Raw genomic sequence first — 11214 nt, forward strand, 5'->3', positions numbered from 1 at the left:
AGAGTTAAAACCGTCTTCGGACCCAAAACCGACTCAGAAACCCGCAACTCGAGTCAACCTGAGTCAACCCGAGTCAACTCAAACCTCGAATGTCAAAAATAATGCCATGAATGTTTTCATCATGTCATTTCCATTAAAATAACTCTATTTAGAGTTAAAACCGTCTTCGGACCCAAAACCGACTCAGAAACCCGCAACTCGAGTCAACCTGAGTCAACCCGAGCCAACCCAAACCTCGAATGTCAAAAATAATACCATGAATGTCTTCATCATGTCATTTCCGTTAAAATGACCCTATTTAGAGTCTAAACCGACACCGAGCCAAAAACCGACTCGAAATTCAAATCCCGACTCACACGGGTCAAACCCGAGTCAAAGACACAAAATACCTACCCCAAATATAACCTAAGAGGAAGCTTACACGGCTAAGCAAACCTCAAAGACCACAAATCACAACCAACAAAACATTGGTTAGAACAAATGCAAAATCCAAATTTGCGAAAGGGACAGTAATGCCCATTGAGTCACGGGGTGGCTCGCGCCTCAATGGGGTGCCTGCTTAGTCTCTAAGCAAACACAACCGACCTACCATCCCACATTTCTCTATAAATACCCACCATCACACACTACAAACCTCACGCGAGCGTCCGCCCCCTCACATCTCCCTTAAACTTCTATACTCGACTTCCTAAGTCACAAAATCGACACGTGTTTACGACCTACCGATCGTAAACACAAACCTTACACATATTGTTTGGTACCGTCGCCGTGCATTCGACCGACCCATTCGACCAACTCAACTAATCAATCAACATGTTTTAATTAACATATTTTCAACTCATTTTCAAAACAAAATCCTTTTCTAAGGCACCTTTTTTAAACTTCTTTGATCGCGATTAGTCACAACGAGAAAACCGTCTCTAAAGTCGTCTATTTCGCAAACATCAATACACGTAAGTTTGAGGGTGTAAACATCTCATTTATTTCATGTCTTTACTGTTTTTATGAGTCTATAAGCATGAACAATGCATAACACGATTAAAATATAGGTTAGACGAGCCAAAACCGAGTTTTGGACCGAGACAGAAGCCCTTTGATATGCAAAGTGGCTCGCGCCTCATGTAGGTGTCCAGGTCAGATTCATCCGTGATTGTTCTCGTCTTTCCTCTTTATTTCATTTCTTATTTGTAATCGGTTTTTACCGTTTCGCATGTTTCAAACCATTTCTATAACAAACCTTTTAACCATAAATCATAATCACCCTTGGTTCCATATACCATGACGGTTAAATCCGTGACTCGGTGATATTAATTGGTTAATTACATTTTAAAGGAATTTCTATTCTTTTATTTACCATTTTAATTCATTTTTATGATGAACATATTTTGACCATTATAAAAATCATCCTTGGTTCTTTATACCATGGCGGTTTATTCCGTGACTCGATGATATTATTTGTTAATTACATTTTAATGAGTATTTTAACACCCTTTTCTTTTATTTAGCATTTTTCTCATTTGTAAACATATTAGTCATAACTCATAATCATCCTTGGTTCTTTATACCATGTCGGTTTAATCTGAGTACGATGATTAACTTGACTAATTACAAAATAATCGAACTTAACATAATTAGTTCAAATCAAACATTTTACATTTTTATTTGTAAATCATGCTTTTCAAACATGCAAATCCGACAGCGAATATTACTAATCTGATAGTAATTATTTCGAGTCATGCAAATCATACTTGCAAATCATTAATCACAAAAAACGGTTTTAAACAACCTTTTCAAAAACCAGGAGACGCCCCCTTGGGTCGGCTCATGGCTCGCGCCCCAAGGGACCGCCTGTTTTCACATTTCAAAACCAGGGCAGAGCCCCTTCCATCGCCAATAGGCTCGCGCCCCAATGGGGCTGCCTGGCGCTGTTCTGCCTCGTTTTTAGCACTTGTCTAGGACGATCCCGATTACGGTTTAACCGAATATGTGACGGATCAGATTGACAAGTTTACGTGTTTTTACACTTTGTCATTTGACATCCTTTTTCAAATAAATGGATCGTGTTAAGAATCATAACCCGAACTTAGTAAATGGATGTTTAATTTCCGTTTTCACATGCAAATATATCTAAATCCAACTTGACATCTTATGCTTGATATTTGGATTAACAAACCGACTTAGAAAGCTCACATGTTAGGTTAACACTTTTGGATGTCCATTCATGCATTTTACACCGTTTTATCAACTCTTGCACTTAAACAACCACGATCGATCAGTAGAGGCCGCTAACGCGGGCGGGATTGGGTGTCTGATTAAAGGGCTTCCCAATACGTACCCTCACCCCTTACTCAGAACCTTTGGATAGTGGACGGCCTTATCCAGGGCGTACGAGAGTCGTTTTAGGCATAGAATGCTAAAAGGGGGACGATTCCTTATCTTTAGTACCTATGTCAAACACCGCTTTTTGCCTTGATTGACCTAGGTATAAAGTGGATTCGAACGGGTTCCAAGCATCCCACAAATGCTTGGTGGCGACTCCGAACATCTCTACATCGTTTCGCGGCCCTTCCCGAGACGATACCGACCGATCTAAAGTGATCCGGTCGAAAGCATTTTACGCCGCCGAGCGTGGCTTTCAAAGACCGCTGCATGTCCACATATTGGCTTGGCGTGCAGGTGGCCCGTGACCGCGGACCGGTAGGCGGCCCTAAATCCACAGACCGAGACGTGGCCCATGTCCACAATTTGGCGACTCCGCTGGGAAAAACTATGACACTTGTGTCTTTGTGATCCTTAGAGGTGAAACTCGAACGAGGTCGTGGTTAAAGTGCATTAATTGATATTACGGTCATAAGTCGGGTTTCTTGTCCGGACCCACAACCTAACCCTTTTCGACCAATTGGCTCGTCTCGTCGGCGTGAGTTTTCTCATCCCCGCGTTTCGAATCCCGATTGAGTCAAGCATACCGTTGACGTTACACATTTCTGTTTCGTCAAAGAGCTTTCATCACCTTCGAGCACGAGGCTAGGGCACCCTCCTTACACATTTTGTTTGGATTGGTATCCCTCTCGAAAATCGGGGTTTGATTGCTTGGTGTGTAACCCACCCTCTTAAGCCAAAACCCGTGTCAGCATTATGCATAATAAAATGAAACTGTGAGTGCTTATGTGCTATATGATCATAAGTCCTTCCGTGTCATTTTCAAACTTTCAAAAACACCTTTTTGCGCCGTTATAATGGCCATTTCAAACCTCGGTCTTTCGCCGACCGCTGCACGCCTTTTTAGGCCGTCGTAATGACGATTTTCAAACCCGGTTTTTACAACCGTTTCAAAGCACCTTTTTAGGCCGTCCTAATGACGATTTTCAAACCCGGTTTTCTACAACCGTTTCAAAAGCACCTTTTTAGGCCGTCGTAATGACGATTTTCAAAACTCGGTTTTCACAACCATTTCAAACCTCAGTCTTTTGCCGACCGTTGCACGCCTTTCTAGGCCGTCGTAATGACGATTTTCAAAATCCGGTTTTTTTATATAACCGTTTCAAACCACCTTTTTAGGCCGTCGTAATGACGATTTTCAAAACCCGGTTTTTACAACCGTTTCAAATGCACCTTTTCATACCGTCGTAATGACGATTTCAAACCTTGGTTTTCACAAACCATTTCAAAATACCTTTTTACGTCGTCATAGTGGCCATTTCAAACCTCGGTCTCTCGCCGACCGTTGCATTCTCAAATCACCCTTTTACGCCGTCGTAATGACAAATTCTACCCTCGAATTTTCAAAATTCGAAATCAGTTTTCAAAGAAAAACATTTTTCAAACCGTCATAATGACGATTTCAACCCGTGCAACTTTCCAAATTTCAAATCTCGTTTTCGAAATCAAATTTGGCTTTTCTAAGCCGTCGTAATGACGATTTCAATTCTCACACTTTTCGATTTGCATACCGTCTTTTAAAAGTTAAACGGTTTTCTAACCCGTCGTAATTCAATCCTCACGATTTCCAATTTCAAATCTTGAAAACGAATTTAACCATTTTTAAATTCCATTCAAAAGCAAAGCATTTGAAAACGAATTTAACCGTTTTCAAATTCCAATCAAAAATCAAATCATTTGAAAACGAATTTAACCGTTTTCAAATTCCAATCAAAAATCAAATCATTTGGAGACAAATTTAACCGTTTTCAAATTCCATTCAAAATCAAATCATTTGAAAACGAATTTAACCGTTTTCAAATTCCAATTCAAATCAAATCATTTGAAGGCCAATTTAACCGCTTTCAAATTCAAATCAAAAATGAAATCATTTGAAAGCAAATTTAACAGTTTTCAAATTTCAAATTCAAAATAAAATCTTTGAAAACCAATTTAACCGTTTTCAAATTTCAAATCCAATTTCAAATCATTTGAAAACAAATCCAACCGTTTTCAAATTTCAGATTCAAAATCAAATCTTTGAAAACAAATTTAACCGTTTTCAAATTTTAATTCAAAATCAAATCTTTGAAAACAAGTTTAACCGTTTTCAAATTTCAAATTCAATATAAAATCTTTGAAAACCAATTTAACCATTTTCAGATTTAAAATCCAATTTCAAACCATTTGAAAACAAATTTAACCGTTTTCAAATCTCAAATCCAAAGTCGAATATTTGAAAACAAATTTAACCGTTTTCAAATTTCAATCCGATTTCAAATTATTTGAAAACCAATTTAACCGTTTTCAGATTTCAAATCAAAACTCAATCTTTGAAAACAAATTTAACCGTTTTCAGATTTCAAATCAAATCTCAAACCTTTGAAAACAAATTTGACCGTTTTCATGGCCATTGTGATGACAATTCCAAATTCTTCAATTCTCGGTTTTCAAATCCGTGATTCGGAATTTCAAAAGCCGTCTTCGGAAACAACACTTTGTTTTCAGAGCCGCCGCAATTTCAACTCAAACTGTCTTTTGAAAACAAACTTAAGACAACTCTTTCAACTGCCCGACCTTTTGAAGATCCCTACTCTTTGGAAGCTGTCCATAAAACGACAAATGAATCTTTTTGAAAATTTCTATTTTCGAAAATTTCAGTCCACCTTTCCGATTCAGCCTCGAGTCGATTAGAGTCCAGTCGATTTCAAGTCAAGTCGTCTAGATAACGTCGAATCTCCGCCGAAGTTAGTACCTACCTTTTGGTCTAGGTCGTGTCGCCTAATTGTCGAGACATCTCCAATTATGGCGTTAGGAGAGTCAAAACCTCTCGGGTATTAAACCCGTCTTTCCTCTACATTACGGGTCAAAGGTCAAGTTTGTGTGCATGTATCGTCCAACGGCGTCACTCCAATAACGCACATCCAAACTGAGTCAGAAGTTGTCTGTCTAGGCATCACTATGCCAAAGTCGACACTCGAGTGTAAGTTCAATGTCATGCACCAATAGTTCAAAAGGTCATTCACGATCTTTATGAACTCATAACCTAGTCACACCGTCGCGTCTTCACAGCAAAACTGCCTTTTGTACATATGTGTCGTACTTGCCTTTGTTTGTGCAATCTCTTGCCAAGACAAGTTATAACGCCTATCGTTATGTCAAATAGGAATCCCTTGGGTGCCATCAATCTTCAACAAGAAAGTCAAGAAGCTGATCAACCTTCATCCGCCATGACTTCCGCTGAAATCAACAACATGGTCCTTCGACTCCTAGCTACCGTGGAAAACTTGAGCACTCGTCTCTCCCAAGTTGAGGACAAACTGGTAACCGGGAATTTTCCCTCTTCTGAAATTGAGTAAAGGGTTAAGCTCCGTGAAAGCCGACTACTGGCCAACGACCAAACTAAAACCAGACGACGCGACCTCATATGTCCTTCCCTGATTTGGGTATGCCTTATGCCACAGCCACTACTACAAAACATGCTTTTTGCGACGCTTTAATTTGATCTATAGCAGCGCTAAATAGCGCCGGGAGCGGTTATACCGACGCTAGAAAAAGCGCCGCCTTAGCCTATGCCGCTAACCCTTTTAGCGGCGCTATTTTTGAGCGTCGGTATACATTGAAAAATAGCGTTGCTAATGTATGGCGCGCTATATGAGTTGATTTGCAGCGCTTTTATAGCGCCTCTAAGGACTAAGCATCTTTTTTGATGCGTTTGGATGATTGTTTCAGAATTTTTTACGATACCAATACTTACTTTTCCAAATATATCCAATGAACTTGTTAGTTGCTACGTCGTTTAATATTTGTAAACCCGATGTTTAAAAGCTGCATTTTTATTAACATATATATTGACAAAGTAACGATACACACCTTGAAATTTCTCAATAATTGAATTAAAATTATAGAATCATACACAATTTAATCGAAATTCTTGAAGAGAAAAATGTGTTTTGAGTATAACAATATCCATTATCACACAATAAATCCAAATGACTCGAAGATAATTGGTGACATAATTGATTTTGAGTCCTCCCGTTCTTAGCTCGCATTATCAGTATTCTTTCCCTGTTCGATGGCTTAATCTGCAACAACCAACAAGTAGTAAAGAGAAAATTTAGTACACAAGCATAGTACTTATTACAAAACACATCGCAAAGACGCCCCATCATTTTCGTCCATGTTCTCAAAATACAATCAACCAACTAACTAGTCCAAATTCACTATTTCTAACGTATGAACCACATGCCATCCCAACCCACCCTATTTCTTGAAACTAATTGCTTATCAACTCAAAACACTGAACAATGTACATAACCCCAACCTCCTTACAAGTATACATGGTAGAACGCCACAACGAAGATTAATGGTGAAAAGGTGAAAAGAGATTGAGGTGCCAACTGTTCATAAACACGACAGTAAAGGGTAAAATATACACAAGACCAGAGGAAATTCTTCCGGTGGAACGTACCTGGTGCAAACACAAAGTCGCTTATGACTTAGCTCAACATTCATTTGCTCAAGTCTCTAAAAGAGTACACTGCAAGTCATTCCATTAAAATTACTTACATTAACTGAACAAGCATACTAAGAAGCTCGATTGGCACCTTTTACATCAACGATATATGAAATAAGATAAATTCCGGTAAAGGGTTCTTCACAACATTGTTTATTTTCTACAACTAAAATTGATTAGGGGATCCTATATCTTATACTACCTCCGTCTCAACAGATTCTTTATGTTTTATTAAAATAATATTCGTTCACATATGAATAAAAGTGTAAAGAATCTGTTGAGACGGAGTACATCATAGATCGATGCATTGGAAAAAAGGGAAGATTATACAAACACTATAAATAAAGGAAAATTCTGATAAACAAATTAACCTATGACAGTACTAGTCTCCACAATTAAATGAACTTTGGGAAAATACCCAAGGCCTACTAACAATGACGGGAACAATCACAAAGTGACTTAAAGTGTGTGCTAATTTGTTTATTATGATTATAAAAAAAAACAACAAGATCATTAATCAAACTTATGAGATGAATGATATGAAAAGTTGTGATCTTTTCACAATCCCTGATTTTCTTTGATAAAAATATCCCAATTAGAATAACCCCAATTAAAAAAACCTGAAAGAATAAGCAAAAGTCAATTAACAAAGTTAATTTTTGGATATTTTTACTAGCCTAACATTGATATCAACTTCAATTAAGAGAATACATATAATCCCTTCAAAATGTAACAAGATTAAGAAACCCCTTATATCGGTTGAACAAGTATAAATGAACACAAAACTAAGATCAAATACTTCATATAAGAGCCTAATTTATACCTTTCACAATAAGTAATTGAATTTGACTTCCAAGAATTAGATCAACAACTTGAAACAAAAATCGAATGAATTTTATCTCTGTTTTTTTTTAAAAACCCTAAATTTAATTAAGAAACAAAGAATAAAGAACAAAAAAAAAACAATTAAACATCAAAACAACTGAATAGAGAGTAGTTAGATCTAGAATCCATACCTTGTACGAGTATATGTGAGGTTACTTTGAGAAGTCTATGGTTGGATCACTGCTAGGTTTTGATGGAGATGAACACTTTTAAGAGCGGTGGAGGTTTTATCTTTTAATCTTTTAAGGAGGGAAATTGAGTTGGTGAAATTTTCAACTCCCGCCTTGTTTTTCTATCTATCTTGGAAGCGCTATTAGGCGACGTTTTTAAAAAGCGCTTTAATTTTGGAAATTATTAAACGGAGTTAGCACTTTTTCAGATAGCGCAGCAAGCTAAGCGCCTGTACATATCTTTTTTGTAGTAGTGAGCCTTAGAAAGGCTAATCTCCAAAGGAAAGCTCAAACCAATTGGTCCAACTCCGGACCCCTTACCAAGCAAGCGAGGTCGAAGATGGGACGGAAAACTATTTTGTCAATATCACCGAGGTCGCGGACATGACATTGAAACGTATCTTCCCCTGAAAGGTGCCATCCTTGATATGATAGAAAAGGGTGAATTACCATTACCCCCCTCAGCAAACCACAAAAATAACCATCCTGAAAACCCTATTGGACACAGTCAGGAATCTTCCCTAGACTGCTCTCACCTCAGTCCTCCTAACGATGAGGAAATTCATGCAATTGATGAGGATGGCATACATAGCGGTATAATGATGCTCTCCATATCCATCAACAACATATTCTCAAAGCTTCAAGTGGCTATCGATGATTTGAACACTCGGGTAGCTAATTTGGAGAAGGGGTTTGGTACTACCGAAAATGAACCTGACCATCAAGGAGAAAACCAACCCTCCATTCACCAACCAACAGATGTTGAAAATGAGGAGTCATCCGATGGTTCCCACATCCACGAACCTACCTACGAAGAAATCGCCTTGCCAAATATCCTTTCAAAATACCAAGCAACATCCCCAAAACTTCCCATTGACAACAACCAAATCCTGCTTCCACCCAGGATTGACAAAATCAAAAACAAAACTCACAAAATATCCCCAAAAACACCAATGTGGGAACCATGGGAAAACATCAAAGGGTATTCACAGATCTGGGGATAACATACGGCACCGCTCTGGAGATACTTGCTTCAGAAAGAATGCTCCAACCCATTGGTCCGACTCCGGACAAGCCCGAACACAAAAGAACTCGTTTCTGGAACAATAAAGCCTATTGCCAATATCATCAAGGCAAGGGCCATGACACCGAAACTTGTTTCAAACTCAAGCATGCCATTCAAGATATGATTGAAGCTGGGAAAATCATAGTTGCACCTCTCAGTCAAGACAATCCTCCTGAATGTCTCAAGTCAAACAGCAAGGTTGAGCGTTCTAAAAGGACATTCACCAAACTCAACACAACCTATGCCGCAGCTCTTCAAAAGCTTGTGACTGAAGGGAAGCTACAACCAGTCGGGCCTACTCCGGACCCGTCTGAATGCAAGAAGTCCCGATTCTGGGACAACAGTTCCTATTGCCAATATCATCAAGGAAGAGGTCATGACACTGAAACATGCTTCAAACTGAAACATGCTATTCAAAACATGATCGACAACCAGGAACTGTTAGCTTCATCCCTATGCCAACCAAGTGATGAAAACAACCCTCATGAACATCTCTTTCTGCAAGGAGATGAAAGCCTCAGGGACTGTTGTCCTCATATCATCCCCAACAACGAGAGTAGAGTGCTCAAGTGGGTCAATGTTCAAGACCAGACATTCAAGCCGCTGGATGCTGCGAAGGAGACCTTCAAGGAGGAAGATGATGATTAGGAGTTCGTATCTACGATTAAGTCTGAGTCCGAGTCCGAGTCTTAGGCTTTCTCAAATCTATCCTAGCGTCTCTCCTTTTTATTCCTAAGTGACAAACTGGGGGCTGTCCCCATGAGTCACACGTATTCATCGAGTCTGTGCTAACCTCTTATTTATCCAGATAAAAGCACAATTTCCAGCTATCATATATTCTCCTCTTTACCATTTCCCTTGACAACGAAAATTGATTTGAGAATTGATTTAAAACAAACAATATGTTCCAATTCAATGTGAGTACACTCGAGTGACGTTCCGTACCGAGTAAGCAGAGGACACAAAAATCCGTGTCCATTTCTTTACCTATTCCATGTCTGGCAATAGAAATCTTTCATTAGCACCCGATTTAGAACGAGCTTCTATCAAAGGGATCCTACGACGAACCCAGATAACAAACCAGAACATCTCCTTGTTCATGTTCAATGACGGAAGGCAAGCCCATTCCCCACAAAAACGTCCCATCACCAATTTTCAACCTCTCACCAACGGGTACATCCCCATCCGCACCTTTACCTGCCTCGAACGAAGGACGGCAAAGAACCAATGCATCCAAGCCAAAGCTAAATCAAAAACCAAAACCAAAAGGTCGAAAGCCATTCGCCCAATCTCCAAACCAAAGCCAAAGCGAAAGGCCAAAATCAAAGGCCCAAGCCAATAGCCATTCCCCCAAAGCCAAAGCGAAAGGCCAAAATCAAGGCCCAAGCCAATAACCATTCACCCAAAGCCAAAGCGAAAGGCCAAAATCAAGGCCCAAGCCAATAACCATTCACCCAAAGCCAAAGCGAAAGGCCAAAATCAAGGCCCAAGCCAATAACCATTCACCCAAAGCCAAAGCGAAAGGCCAAAATCAAGGCCCAAGCCAATAACCATTCACCCAAAGCCAAAGCGAAAGGCCAAAATCAAGGCCCAAGCCAATAACCATTCACCCAAAGCCAAAGCGAAAGGCTAAAATCAAAGGCCCAAGCCAATATCCATTCACCCGAAGCCAAAGCGAAAGGCCAAAATCAAGGCCCAAGCCAATAACCATTCACCCAAAGCCAAAGCGAAAGGCCAAAATCAAAGGCCCAAGCCAATATCCATTCACCCAAAGTCAAAGCGAAAGGCCAAAATCAAAGGCCCAAGACAATATCCATTCGCCCAAAGCCAAAGTTCAAGGCCAAAGCAAGAACCAAAGCCGAAATCAATTCGCTCAAAGCAAAAAAACCAAAGCCAAAGGCTACTCACCCAACGTCAAGGCTAAGACTCAAGCCAAAATCAAAACAAAACAAGATTGAAACCCTTTTCCCAAAAAGGCCAAAATCCAAAGAAAGCATCCAACACACAAAATCCTGGACAAGTGAGTCCAAAATACCAAGACCAGGACCAACAAGTCCAAAGCCTGGACCAACGAGTCTAACACATCAAATCCCGGACCCACAAGTCCAAAACACCAAACACTAAAACCTCAACCAAAACTCCTTCACCCGTAAGTCCTT

This window comes from Silene latifolia, chromosome 11 (genome assembly GCF_048544455.1).
Source record: "Silene latifolia isolate original U9 population chromosome 11, ASM4854445v1, whole genome shotgun sequence".
In the NCBI taxonomy this organism is placed as follows: Eukaryota; Viridiplantae; Streptophyta; class Magnoliopsida; order Caryophyllales; family Caryophyllaceae; genus Silene; species Silene latifolia.